This window comes from Gossypium hirsutum, chromosome D04 (genome assembly GCF_007990345.1).
Source record: "Gossypium hirsutum isolate 1008001.06 chromosome D04, Gossypium_hirsutum_v2.1, whole genome shotgun sequence".
NCBI classification, from domain to species: Eukaryota; Viridiplantae; Streptophyta; class Magnoliopsida; order Malvales; family Malvaceae; genus Gossypium; species Gossypium hirsutum.
In genome coordinates this window covers 48,201,717-48,217,767 of record NC_053440.1, presented here as the reverse complement: position 1 = coordinate 48,217,767, position 16,051 = coordinate 48,201,717, and the positions used below count along the sequence as shown (strand labels likewise).

General features: G+C 35.1%; 1 non-coding gene across 1 annotated transcript; it reads right to left on the bottom strand.

The window, feature by feature from the left end:
* Window positions 1–225: 225 nt before the first annotated feature.
* LOC121216653 (small nucleolar RNA R71) lies at window positions 226–332 on the bottom strand. Its single transcript, XR_005912832.1, has one exon. It is a non-coding gene; the product is annotated as a small nucleolar RNA R71 (small nucleolar RNA).
* Window positions 333–16,051: the final 15,719 nt, after the last annotated feature.

The window sequence follows — 16,051 nt, the reverse complement described above, 5'->3', positions numbered from 1 at the left end:
CTGTGTTTAGGTTAAAATTGATTTAGCACTAGCCTCCATTGGGTATGATCCTTGGAGTACTCACCTACTCCATTGTAACTATATTACAAATCGACCCGTATACTTACGGATACCGCCTCAAATATATATGTATATTTTTTTACACAAGGACCAAGGTTTATCACAACATGGGATGAGCTCACTAGAAAGTTTTTACAGAAGTTTTTCCCTATTAGTAAAGTAGTTCAACTAAGAAGAGAAATCGTTGTTTTTAGACAATTGGAAGGGGAAAGTTTTCATGAGGCTTAGGAACACTTTAAACCATTGATCTAGAAATGACCACACCACGGATTCCTTGAGTGGATGCGATTGCAAGTGTTTTGCAACGGGTTGGATGCAAATGCAAGGTCCAGATTAGACGAAGCAGGTGGATGAGTTCTTATGAATAGAACGTACGAGGATGGTATAAAATAATTGAAAACATGAAATTGTACTCCTATTAGTGTCGCATTGAACAATTCACAAATGACTAGAAACCTGCTATGGTAAAAGCTATTCAAGAAGATGACAAGTACTAACAGTTAGTGGATAAATTTAACCTCATTGAATATGCTATTAATACACCATCTATGTAGGGAGGAGAAAAACTGCCCTTCTATTATATCAATACACCTACCGATGATGTAAATTATATCAGAATTAGGGGGTGAAAACCCTTATTCAAATTCCTACAATCCCAGATGGAAAGATCACTCAAGCCTAAGATGGGGAGGAAATCAAGGAGGTAATAGTATGTGGACAAATTGTTGGTATGTGAACCCTTATATGTATGTGGACCCTTATATGCATGCGAACCTTTATATGTATGTGAACCTTTATATGCATGCAAACCCTTATATGTATGCGAACTCTTATGCGTAAGCGAACCCTTATATACGGTAGATAAATGTATTAATGTAAAGGTGAACTCATTGTGTGACATGTTTTCTATATACTATGTGGTTCTTCGAGACATTTACTAGGCTCGGAAGAGTACACACACTTTTTACTAAACACTGTAGATAGATAGATCGCACGGTGTGTAGCGGTGAAACGAGTGATCTAGACGAGGCATAAATACTAAGTAAGTGTTACAAATGAACTCTTGGCTTATGGGTAATGTGGGATTTTGGTTGGGCTTAGAGATATCTTTCTATTTGATTGACCTCGTTGATTGTGCTAAAGACTTAAATATCTACGTTATATTATTCCAAAGCTTGTGAACCGATAAAACATTATATATATACCTGAATGTTAAGTATATTAATTCTTCGTCAGTATAAATATCACTCCAATCCATGTTTGATGTTTTCCTAAATTACGAGTTCTTGTTTTAAGTATTTAATTTATAAACAGAGTGTTCATCATAAGTTAGAGCATAAAATGATCAAAACTGACTAATTTATATAGAGTTTACCAAAGTTGCTGTAAAGTGACAAAATCATCGAACTGTGCAAAGTTTGAACCCTAATGTTTGGCAAACTGCTACGAACGAACCCCTTTGACTTCTAAGTTAAGTATTATGAGTAAAATCTTAGAGTTCGCATGTTCTTTATCTTATTCACTTGGTATGATGGTATGCTGAAAGTTCGACCGGAGAGGAAATGGAGAGTCACTCTGTTGGCTAATATGACATTCCATATTCGAGTCGACTGTTTTGGCCAGGTTAGGGTGCTACACAGATTGTTTCCAGGTCAATTTTATAGCTTTTGTAAGCTCGAATTAGACTCAGTTTTGTTTTTTATGCATGATATTGTTAAGCAACTGACTCAATCCACGTCAACTTCCTTACCTAGCTGACATGGCTTGTTTTTTGTTTTTAATTCAAACCAGTTAGGATTGGATTTTTTTATTTTTTGAATAGTTTGAAAGATTTAAACCACTGTTGTATGTTATCTCAAACACCTAGTTAAACACTTATATTTATTTGTAATGTAAAGCAATGAAAATTATCTCTTGCCGTTCAAACCAAAATTGCTTCTCTTTCATGGTATCAGATTTAGCCATCTTTTAAGATTCAACGCTGCTTTCTTTTTTTTCCCGATCCTTCTCCTTCTGCCATGGGAACCACAGATGCTGATATCTCCTCTATCATGTCCTCGCTTATGTCTTTCCCTTCCATCCACAACCAACTCGCCATTAAACTCACCGACTCAAATTATCTTCTCTGGAAAACGTAATTCACCCCGATCCTCCATGGCAATCAACTATACTGTCATGTTAATAGAACTGCCTCTCCGGCGAGAGAGGTTAACGGGGCGCCGAATCCGGCGTACCAGGCCTGGTATATTAAAGATCAGCTTGTATTAAGCTGGATCTTTAGCTCTCTCTCTGAACCAGTGCTGTCTCAAGTTGTTGGCTCAACTACTGCCATTGATGCGTGGACAAAGCTTCAAACCACCTATGCCTCCGGGTCCCGTGTTCAGATCCGGTCCCTCAAAAATTCATTGCATTCTCTCGCTTGCAGCACTGATTTGATTGTTACATACATGGATCGTGCAAAACGTATATATGATCAGCTTCTTGCTCTTAATCAACCGATCTCTGAGGATGATCTTGTTGATCATATTTTACGGGGTCTTGGTCCTGAGTATCGGCCATTCACTCGCAACATCGAGGCACGATTAGTGTCTGTGAAATTTGATGATCTATATGGCTTCCTTTTGTCTGATGAATCACAGTTACAATCTGCCTCTAAGACTCTTCATCCAGCAGCTGTTGCCCACTATGCCGGTCGGCAACAATCTAATGGCAACTCCCGTGGCAGAGGTCGTGGCAACCGCCGAGCTGGTTACTCTTCCTCCAAGGGCCATGGTGGCTCATATCCTTCCGAACCAACCTGCTATAATTGTCGAGGGCGTGGCCATACTACCAGACAATGTCCAAGCCCGAAATACAATGATACCCAACCTAAGCCGACTGCCAATTATAGCTCTTCATCTCATCACTCCGACAAGCAGTGGGTTGTCGATACGGGTGCCTCTCATCACTTAACTTCTGAACTGGAAAACCTTGGTCTCCACTCTGAGTATAGTGGAACTGATGAAATCACTCTCACTAATGGTAAATCTCTGTCCATTGCTCGTCTCGGTTCTAATACAATTACTATTAGTTCTCATTCTTTTTCGCTTCATAATATTTTTCATGTTCCAGAAGCTAATCTCAATTTGCTTTCTGTTCCTCAGTTTACTAAATCTAATGATGTTTCTGTGGAATTTTTCTCTGACCATTTTGTGATTAAGGATCTCAAGACGAAGCAACTACTTCATCAGGGAGTCATTAGAGATGGCCTATATCGGCTGGCCGCAGATCCTGTTTCTCCAGTTTGTCACTCAGTTTCCCTGTCTACATGGCATGCTCGTTTAGGCCATGCGTGTTCCAAAACTGTTCGCAAAGTCTTAAATTTGAATAATTTGTCTGCTTCCTCTAAGTATGACTTGTCGTTATGTGAGACTTGTTGTGTTAGCAAGTCTCGAAACTTGTCTTTTTCTGATTCTACTTTTGAAGCAAAAGAACCTCTTTAATTAATATGTTTGGATTTATGGGGACCTTCTCTAATTGTCTCTGTTGATGGATATTTATATTATGTTGTCTTTTTTTTATCACTATACCAAGTATTCATGGATTTATTTTTTGCGAAATAAATCTGATGTATTCAATTGCTTTGTTCAATTCCGAGCTCTCGTTGAAAAATATTTTCGCAAACCGACTAAACAGTTTCAATCTGACTGGGGTGGAGAATTTCAAGCTCTAGAAAAATACTGAGCTTCCAATGCCATCTTACAGCGCAGTTCATGCCCCCACACCCCTGAACAAAATGACTGCGCTGAAAGAAAACACCGACATATTACTGAAACTGGCCGAGCACTCTTACATCATTCCAAAGTTCCACCTAAATATTGAGATCATGCCTTTACTGCTGCTGTCTATACCATAAATCGTTTGCCAACCCCAAAACTCAACCATAAATCCCCATATCAAGTTATTTTTCAACGAAACTTGGAATATAATTTTCTTCGTGTTTTCGGTTGTTGTTTCTATCATTGGCTTCGCCCGTATACAAAGAATAAATTAGAGCCTCGTTCTACAAAATGTGTCTTTCTTGGTTATAGTATCCGTCATAAAGGTTATAAATGTTTATTGTTATCCACCAATAAAATTTTTTACTCACGACATGTTATCTTTGATGAACAGCTTTTTCCGTTCAAAGACAGTGATGACAGGTCCTCGATACTTAGCACTCCACCACCACCAGCCTCCATTATTTCCCTCGGCAACACACACCATAGCCCACACATGTGCTGCCAGTCCAATCGATGCCATCCTCCACTCCCCCGCTAGCTTCTCCTCAAAGCTTAGCCGATACAGTATTGCCTTCTACTGCCCCAATCAATGATCAGATCATTGTGGCTGCTCCTGTTTCTCTCTCGGCCAAATCTAGGCCTCCCCCAACTCGTCCCACCACCTCTGGACCGCCACCAATACCCAATCATCCATATACTACACGCTCGAAAACCGGCAGCCTCAAACTGAGAGCCTACATCGCCTCTTCCACCATTTTAACCACACCCACATCTTATACTGAGGCAGCTAAACACCGAGCTTGGCGGAAGGCAATGTCAGAAGAGATTGAAGCACTTATGTCTTATGGCACTTGGGATTTGGTTCCGAGATCTCTTGCTTCAAATATTATTGATTGTAAGTGGGTGTATCAGATTAAAGTCAAAACTGATGGCTCGATCGATCGATATCGGGCTCGCCTAGTTTCCAAGGGATTCCATCAATGCCCAGGCATTGATTATGTTGAGACTTTTAGTCCGGTTATCAAACCGGCTACGAGTCGTCTTGTTTTGTCAATTGCTGTGACGAATTCCTGGCCGATTCGACAACTTGATGTCTCCAATGCTTTTCTACATGGTGCACTTGACGAGCTTGTCTTTATGGAACAACCTCAGGGTTTTATTGATCCAACAAAACCGACTCATCTCTGTGCTCTCAAGAAGTCCCTTTATGGTTTAAAACAAGCGCCTCGTGCTTGGTACTTTTGTCTTGCTGGTGCACTTCAGAAGCTTGGTTTTTACGACTCTAAGGCTGATAGTTCGCTGTTTATTTATTCGGCCGGTGGTGACATAGCCTACTGTTTGATATATGTTGGCGATTTGATACTGACAGGTTCTTCCCCATCTCTTCTACAACGGTTCACTAATCTTCTTGGACAGATGATTGCACTAAAAGATTTGGGACCTATATCTTTTTTTCTTGGCATCGAGGTTGCTTGGCAGTCAAATGGTTTGTAACTCACTCAAATAAAGTATATTTTGGACATTTTGCATCGTGCTAATATGCTTGAGGCTTCGAGTGTTTCAACCCCGTCGAATCCACAAGCTGACTTAGCTGCTTCTTCTACTACATTTGAGGATCCGACACTGTATCGACAAATTGTTGGTGCTTTACAATACTTGGCTCTCAATCATTCGGATATTTCGCAGGCTGTCAATAAAATGACTCAATACATACATTAGCCCTATGTTCATCATTGGCAAGCAGTTAAGCGCATTCTTCGCTACTTACAGGGAACTCTTAATCATGGCATTGTGTTCCATCAATATAATTCGAATGCTTTAACTGCCTACTCTGATGTCGATTGGGGTGGAGACAAACTTGATCAAAAGAGTACCTCGACTTATGTTATTTATCACGGTGCCAATCTTGTTTCTTGGTGCTCAAAGAAACAGAAGATCGTTGCTCATTCCAGCACTGATTCTGAATACCGAGTGCTTGCTACAACTGCCTCTGAGTTATACTGGCTTTGTTGTCTACTTCGTGAGCTGCGGCATCCTCTGCCGTCTGCTCCTCGGATATGGTGTGACAACGTGGCTGCTACATACTTGGCTGCAAATCCAGTTTTTCATTCTCGCTCAAAGCATCTTGAGCTCGATTTCCACTTTGTTCGAGATTAGGTTCGGCAGAAGCATCTTGTTGTTTCCTACATACCCACTGTGGATCAATTGGCTGATGCTCTCACTAAGCCACTGTCAAAATCTCGCTTCTTGTTGATGAAAGACAAACTACTGGTGCTTCCCCCATCCGTTTGCGGGGGGTGTTAAGCAATTGACTCAATCCACGTCAACTTCCTCACCTAGCTGACATGGCTTGTTTTTTTGTTTTTAATTCAAATCAGTTAGGATTGGATTTGTTTTTTGTTTATCTTTTAAAAGCCAACAATATTTTATAATAAAAAAAACAAGCCATGTCAACTAGGTGAGGAAGTTGACGTGGATTGAGTCAGTTGCTTAACAGATATATGTAATAATAGCCTTTTATATTGAACCGAGCAGTGTTAGAATATAAAATTTAATATTGAGATTTAACATGAACTGCAATTGTTAAAGATTATGCATAGCAAGTTATGATCCGGAAGGCTGGTACTAAATTAGGACGAATTAATTGACTCGATTTGGAATATAATATGCTAACATGTTATACTCTTGAACTAGTTATGGAACTTATTTAAATGGACTTAAATGGTATAATGATGTACTTAGTAAGATGTTTTGCATAGGTGTAATTATTGAGTATTTTCATTGGCCTAGAAGTTATGGTCGGATCCTGAAGGTTACATTGGCCACCGAAATGGCCTAAATAATAAAAAGATCAAATTCTCAAAAAAAAAATTTTAAAAACATTTGCTTATTTTTCGAAAAACAATTTGTAGAGGACTTTTCTTGGTTTAATACAAAAATTAACTTATTCCAAGTTTAATTAAGATCCAATTATGAAAGTTCTTACTAAGATTGGAAACATATTTGTTTTTTAAATTACTTATCAGAGTTACAATTTCAGAATTATAGTGGAAAAATATGAAGACTATAGTTTGATACTACAAACCATATTCTATGTTATAATGACCAATTCTAAGTTTGTTTAATTATTTAACTTGACCAGTTTTAATGATAATGCATGCAAATTACCAAAATAACCCAGAATATCAAACCCTTGCCACAATCCATAGAAACATTATTTCATTAATTTGAAAATTCCCAATGAGACCTCAGAATTGTCGAGTCTAATCCTCGCCTCGTGGGTTTACTTGTAAGGATTAAACTAAAAGGGGTGATCTTGAAAAGTTAAGTGTGAGTCTTAACAGAACAAACAATAATTTTGCATACATATCCAAACAATCACAGTAGGGCACATAGCCAACAATATAAATGTCCATCATAGATCATGGCATATCCAAATAAACAGTGTATATGCATGGGCATGTTCAAATGCAAAATAGTGCAAAGGTCTTACCCATCCATCCGTTACACACCATAAGTTCCCCAGAACCCATCATCTGTACACCAAAACAGGAAGATCCGAAGCTTGATGTGGATAAACCACTAGTAACAGTATGCAGTAGAATTGCCAATAAGTTGCAGACAAGATGCCAGTAAGTTGCAATAAGTCACCAGTTAGTTGTAGACAAGCTGCTAGCAAATTGCAGACAAGCTACCAATAAGTTGGGATAAGTCACTAGTAAATTGCAGATAGGCTGCCACTAAATTGCTGATAAATTGCCAGAACACCAACAATACTCCAGGGTTACAGATATACTGTCAATGCAATAATGCAGATAAACTATTGGAACTCCACGGAACTCCTTCATCACCCATCAAATCCTAAAACCCATGCAATGAAGTATGAGATGTATCAATGTAGCACATCATGTTTTATCGGTAACAGTTTCAATACAGTGGAATGTAATACATGCATTCAATGAATCAGTGACAATGGTATGCTTTGCATACATCCAGTAAATAGTATTTATGGCATGCTTTTTATGCATTCAGTGCAAACGGTAACATTCAATGGAACAAGTACATGCAGTCAATATACATTACAGTAGACTTACTTACATGTAATCAGTAATAATAATGAACAACTTGCTTAACAATACTAGTCACAAAATGGTATACATTTAGCCAACCAATTGATCAAACACACAATCAGCCCATAAGTAAAATGCTTACAAAATCGGTTACCTCATTTTAAAGTCCTATAACATTCGGCCATTACTAGTGAACAATTAAACAATTTACAGTAAACACTAAAACACATAAAAGTTAAGACCCACACCTGATTACGCTAATCCAAACACTATTCCTTTTCAGCAACTCCTATGTTTAGATCTAACTCAAATCTGTACTCAACAGAGATCGAATGTTAAAAAATAGTCTATTAACACCCATATAGGGTTCAGCCAAAGTAGTGATGTTAATCGAAAATTTCAAATTTTAAGTTGAAAATTAACACTTACTATATTAGGCTTACAACTGAGTTGCTAACAGATTTCCCAACATTATGGCAGATCCGTAAGGTTTGGATCTGGATCTTGAATCAATCAAACACAAAAATAAAAGAACTTGTGAGATTCGACCATGTTCGTTGAAATATTCATCCACCACAATGAAAAAGAAAAGAATAGAAAAATCAAGTCGGATCTAGGCAACCTAGACAACTTACACTTCCTTGTTTCTATATCTAAAATAATGATGCAACAGAAAACTGATGAACAAATCAGTCAACCAAGATAGGAGGCTAATTTGGCAACAAAATTGGAATAAAAGTGGGCAATAAGGGTGTGGCGATGGCTGAAAAATCAACAATGAAAATTTGACCAAAAAGATAGGGGAAGAGATTAGCAAAAAATAGAAAAAAAAAGGAGAAGATGAACAATGGGACAACACAATAGCAAAATTTAAGCTTTTAGGGGTGGCATGGAGAAGAAGAAATGAGGGAAAATGGAGAAGAAGAGAGGAAAATGAGAAGGGCGGCAATAGGAGAGCAAAAAAGATCAAAAGAGGCTAAAAACAACAACAAAAAATGTTATATACTAGGGTTTCTATGCAAGGGGTGGCATACTAGGGTTTTAGGCAAAAAAAACTATAAAAAAATTATGCAAGAGAGGAAAATCAAACTCGGGTCTCAAGGATAGTTACATTAGTTCTTAACCACTAGCCACAACACATTCTTGTTTAAACTCTTACAACATTTATTTTTAAAATAAGGTGTGACACTTACTAGGGTTTGAAGCAAAATTGCTCGAAAAAAATATGTGAATATAGGGATTTGAACTTGGGTTTCTGGGACAAATTCATTAAAACTTAACCATCAAACAATAACTCATTTATTTATCAAACGAACAAATTTAATCTTAAAAACCAAGGCGTGACCACTCTCAATTTACAAACTCGATTCTACTGACTAGATTTTTAAGATGTGACCAAAGTTGTTGAAATACCAATGAGTTGATTACTCGGCGTACAATTTGTTTTCCGTGCACATGTCAGGTTATATTCAAAATCTTGAATTTCGGCTTTATCATCCAAAGAAGATATTAGATTCAACAATGTTGGTGTATTCGCATTTTCGAATAGTTTGGCATGTACTTATCTAGATGAGTCACTATTAGTATATATTAATGTTTATATGAACTTAAGATTAAAATTTGTATTTATTGAATTTAGTTAATAGTGTTATTATATACTCGTAAACAAGTTATATGAATTGTGATGTGTATTCGTATATAAATTAATTATAGTTGCCTTGGTAACAGATGTGGCACAGTGTAGCTCAGACTTGGTGATCGGGTCGAGTATGGAATGTTATAGTAACGTTACGACTTCTAATCAGGGAGAGAGTCACAACATTCCAGTTCAACAAATTTTTAAAAATTAGGCGAAAAATGCCTTCCTCGGTATGATGAGTCAGTAATTTACCAAGTTTATGCAAGTCAACCCTGCGACTTCGCAGATGACAGTATCTTATTAATAATTTGTATTATTTTTTTATAAAATATTGTTGGCTTTTAAAAGAGTTTTGTTATAATAATAACAAATGATAATTTTTTTTATCTTTGATTATTTTTTAATTCTCTAAAATAGTTGACATAAGCTTACTTATCTTAAACTTTGGCATTAGTTTCTTCTTCTTATAATCACATGTGTCTTCATCTATTTTACGGTTTGATACCAATTTTTTTCGGACTAGAGGTGGTACTTACGTAAAACTTTTCCAGGAAGGATGACTTTAAGATTCGAACTTGATTCAAATGCCTAGGAAAGAAGTCCACTTCCACTCTTTCTTGCTTTTGACACTTTTTACAATAAAGTATACATAAAATCATCCGCTTGATCTAAAAAAGGATAAATATCTACTTTATACATGAACTTCGATCCAATGTGCAATTTGATACATGAACTTTGATTTGGTGCAATTATACACATGAAACTTGACTTGTGGTTCATGTATATACATGACCATCTTATTTTACATTAATATTTATCCGGATCTAAAAAAAGTCTTTAAGTATACTCTCCATGTCTTTTGTATATTTAATTTTTTCATTTTTAAAATTTTTGTCTCTTTATTTTTTATTTGAAAATTGAAATTTAATTGATAATATCTTAAAAGAATTTTTATTAATTTAAATTATGCATCATTTATAAAATAAAAAATTTATCACATAGGAAAGGTAAAATCACATAAAAACCATGAGAATCAATTCCTTATAGGTCCAACAAAGTCTAGGTTGCATATTTTACTTTCAAGATATATATACATATATTGATAAATTTATTTAATATATATTAAATAAATTTAATTAGGATATATATAATGTGCAACATCTTTTATAGAATTGATTAATAATTTATATTTGAAGTTTATTTAATATTTGTAAATAATTGTTAATTGAGCCTTAGTTCGATTGGTATGGGCATTATTACTAATGCAAGAGGGCATGTGTTCAAGTGCGTTAAAGCACATTATCCTCCTATTTATGAGTTAGGGAAGAACTATGAGTAATTCTAAATATTATGTTAAACAAAACACTTATGATCAGAACTTATATAGATTAGTATCAAAAGAAAAATAAATTATCCACCGATTTAGTATTAACTACCATGTCAGAAAAAACAAGGGAAAATATTAACTTTTACTTTGCTTCTTAAACGATGTCAAGAAAATTTACTGCCCTCGATTTATAATAAAAAAAATATTTCAACTCTAAAAGAAGTATAGTTCTATATGGATTTTACTTTTATTTTATTTTACCATTGTATTTTATTTTAACAAGGATTCGAGTCACTCAACTCTAACAGATAACGGGATTTCTTTAAAGATTTCGTGTTTATTTCCTTAGAAGTGCATGGAAATGATATGTGATTATTGCTTTGATATTAAATCTTGCATATGTGTGATATGTTAATGACGAGAAAGAGAAGAGAGGTGATTGACAAGGTCTTCATTAGGGGAATGAAGTAGAAAAATAGTGAAGGAAGAAGAAAGAAGCTCAACCAAGCATTTGATTGTAAGTACTTCAAGAATTTTACTTTACCTAACTTAATCTAAGTGTATGCCATATTAAAATGGTTATATGATTAATTTATATGTTAATATGTTAATATTATATATAAAGTTGATGGATGAGTAGTGAAAATATGGATTTAATTTTAATTACAAAATGAATAGATTATGTTTCGTATTTACTAAGGTAGCCCTAATTTTCCATAATTGCTTTGCTGGGCCACCAAGGCTTCAAGTAGATGAGTGATCTGTCACAATACGTTGTACAAAATTAGGCCCAACTCTATACTTAACGAGGTCATATAGCAAATCAATATAGTTTTTATTAAGTTTCAATTCTTAGGACCAGGTGAATAAAATGAGAAGTTTTATGTGTTTTATGACCTTCAAGGCCAATCTAGGCCTAAAAGAATTCTAACATGTTGATTAAGTGTGCAGGACATCATTCAAAGGCAAAAAGAAAGTGGACTACTCCCGATGTTGCAACATGGAGTTGGGATGTCGTAACACAGTAAGCAGAATACCAAATGAGTAGTCTATTGATGATGTCACGACATAGCCCTAAAGACACCAAGAATAAAACAAACTACCTTTGATGTCGCGAAAAAAGCTTGAGGCTATCATGACACAGCTACGACGAGGCCAATTTAATGAGCAAGGGTGTTTTCATCTACATAATCTAAATTAACATGCTCGGCCATCCTTACTTAACCTAGTTAGGTCATAATACATGTAATCTATAAATACTCACTCAGAACAACACATTAGGGGATTCATAGGTTTTTATTCTCACTCTTTATTTTTACTTAGTTAATGTTATGTTCTTATAATAGGAAGATCCTATTCCGAAGTGAGACTTTCGCGATCGAAAATTATTCTAGAGCCACGCTTTTATCGATAAATCCATTAGCATCTCTTTCATTTATTCTATTCTTTATGTTTCTTTCTTTAACATTGTTAAATGAATGTTTTGTGTAAAGATTAGAATTAATTTATACTTTATACATATTTCACATGTTTCAATTGTACTAATCTAATCTAATTAATTAACAGGTAGAGTTAAATTTAAATTTGTTAGCTCTAATTGAGTGCAATTAAACCTTAGGATTGATGATCCTAGGAAGTCCTTTAGGTAGGAATTAACTCGAAGTCGATATTTCCTACCAAGCATCACTCAACAGATCAGTGTTTAGGGAAGGAAGAACTTAAATCCTAGGCTTGGCGACCCTAATAAGTCATATAGGTGGGAATTAAACCAAAATCGGTATTTCCTATCCGTAAAAACCTTAATCTACCCCTGCCTAAACTGTGTCATCGAGAGATGAGTAGTTCTTGCCAACTAGTTAGGTTAGTAGAAGGTTGAGAAGCCCTGCTAGATTAATTAGTAACCAACAATTATAGAACCCTACATCAATAATTAATCAGGTAAACAATTGTATCCAGGCTAAAGGAACTTACATAGTCGAAACAAGGGATAATAGAAGCTGATAGATGAACTTAGGAATAGATTTAGGTTTAATTCAATTTATTTGGTTATTATTATCATATTGCTTCCAGATTAATACTACTAATTTGTGAATTGAGTATATTAGTAGTTATTTTCGGTAATTGGATTAATAACAGATTTCCCCAAACTGCAATCCCTAGGGTATGATCCTCGGAATACTTACCAAGTATTTCGTTATAAACAAACTATATTACAATCTGACTCGTATACTTGCAGACATCGCCTTAACTCATTTCTTTAGTTGCAATATTCTCACTTTCGACATTGGTATGCCGGAAGGCGGTCAAGTTGTTGGTGTCATTCCTGGGGATTGCAATAATGATAATTGTTATTAAATCAATTACTTTGTAAATAATATTTTTCAAAAGACGAATGAGTTAAATAGTATTCTAATTTTATTTATTTATTATTCCAATTTTACTTTCGTTTTCATTATTTTTATTATTTTCCTTGTTGATTAAGAAAATTTAATAATGAGTGCAATTAATGATGATTATAGTTGGTATGAAGGCATATGAATCTCTGTATAAGTTAGATGGTAAAATGATTTATATGCCCAAATACCCAGCCGAGTCTCTTTGTAACCCACAAGGGATAATGTCATATGAATTAATTGAGTCCGACAAACCTTCAGCCAAGAATGTAGGCGCATGCATGGATAAATTTGATGATGACGATAGTTGTCTGAGTCAGATGAGTTGTCCTTTTGGTATGACGATTGGCACAATAATGAAGGAAAATTTTGGTTGAACGGAGTCCGAACATCTAGACTAGCTACATTACAATGCATATAGGAGTTATTACTACGAAGACAAAAGCAAGTATCCAGAGGAACCCTTACATGAGCCGAATAAACATCCATTTGAGTGTGATAAAATCTACCGAGCCAAAAAAAAACAGCTAAGATGTTATCTAACATGTCAAATATGATGACGCAAATGGTGAAAATGCTCCGAGAGATATTAGAGGCACTAGCTCCATGGGACGAGGTCATACATGATGTTCTCAACTCTGACCATGATGGCACTGTATTTTCAACAATATTCTAGACTTAGATGATTGGAATCAACAAGAGTTTGGAATCGAGGACTGTGATAATGAATTGAAGATAATCCAAGTTATCCCCAATCCAATTGATGTTGAATCAGACATAACAATATATGTAGCTGCTAACGTAAAAGTATAAGTAACCACTAACATGGAGCTTAAACCAATCTTGAATGAATGTGTAGAAAAGCCAATACACTTTCTGGCCATAACCGAGAAGGTACCAGCTGAAGAGATCGATGAGCTCGATTCATTCTTATCCGAAAAGGGAAATAAAGCTTGAGTGACCAAAACTCTTGCTATATAGAGGAGAGGAACTCAAGGCAATAATACCCTGGAATATGATTTGGGGTTGGCTCGAATTTGTTACCAAATGGATTATTATAATGTGGATGTCTCATCGATTAAAAATAAGACAACATCATTGGAATCAACCGAAGGGGTTGATTCATATATATCGATAGCGAAACAAACGTTGAATCAAAGTGTCGAGAACCAACTGGAAGTTCTTCTATGGTGGCGACACAGATCGCCCTAGTATGTAAAGAACTTCTATTTTCTTTTGTTTATTTTATTCATTTACTTTATTTCTAATTTTTAATATGAATTTTATTTGAGTTTATTATTTGAGTTTAGTTATTTTTCCAAACCAATTGTAGATACCATGAAGTGATAGAACTAAAAAATTGAATAAGTTAGAAATTGAGCTCGATGTTGCGACATCGCACCCTAATGTCGCGACATCCAAGACAGAACACCATATCACAACATTGAAAGGCCAAGTTTATTCGAATTCTTTTATTTAGACGTTCTGCTATCCATTATCAATACTTCTTCGTCTTCTTATATTTATTTTATTTTCTTTACATTATAATTCAAATTTTTTGCCGTAGAATTTTTTTAGGTACTTTTCCATCTACTTGGAGTACACAAATTCCGAGATTATCATAACAACAAGGGCTCGGCCTACTTAGGGAAGTTTTTTTGTTTGCACTTTAATTATTTTACATTAAGGGAAATGTATATTCTAAAGTGTGGGGGAAAGCACGTAGGATTAGTTTTTTGTGTGTGTTTAGTTTTAGTTGATTATTTACCAAAAAAAATGTTATTATTTTTGTTGCATGGTGCTTGGATTGTATTAACGTTGTGAATAGTGGTTGAACATAATAAAGCATGTAATGATTTTTTTCAAGCATGAAATTTTTTATTGGTATGAGATAATTTGATTAGTTTTAAGATCAAATGATTAGGTTACTTAATTAAATTGCATAATAGATTAGAAGTACCTAAGTAAGAATGTTTGATTATGCCATATGAGATATAAGTTTTATTGATAGTTGTAGAAACATGAATGCTTGAATTGATTATTATTCATTTAGTTTAATTCAAAGTATGAAAGAAATTGTGTATAATGGGATGCTTAGGGACGACCTAAGACATTGTCTGAATAGTTAGTTCTCAAATTACCGTACCTTAATGCTATGAATCCCTAGTCTCCTTATTTGAGCCTGATAACTCCTTTTTGATTAACCAAGGATATTGAAACCCAAAAGCCAAACAAAAATTGAAAACTTGAACTCTTCTCTATCCTTGGTCCTTTAATACATTACAAAATAGACGTCAAGCCATAGATAATAAGGGTTTACGTAGATATGTCATTATAATCCAGAAAAAAAAAATTATAAGTAAAAACGAGAAGAAAAAGTATAGAACAAAAACAAAAGCATTGTGAGTGAGAAAAGAGTAAAAAGTTAAGTGACAAAACAAAAAGTAACAAAAGTGAAAAAAAAAACACTCAGTCATCAATGCACCAAAACTTGTTAAACTGACCATAGTTGCTAGTATTGTATTGTATCTTCCTACATGGAGAGATAAGGAAGGTGAGAAAAGGATATAAAATGTGGTGAGCTTGGAAGAGACACATAGGGGGAAGAGAGGGAACAATGTCGTGTGCCTACCTATTTTTAGTATTCGAATCATTTTGAGCCATATATTTCTTTGAACTCTTACTGCCCTAAGCCTCAGAACATTACAAGCCTAGAAGACCAATGTTACTTATGCGTTCTCTGTGCATAATCTTCCGGAATTGCTAACAATTATACTTAATGATTTTTTTATTCGCATGAT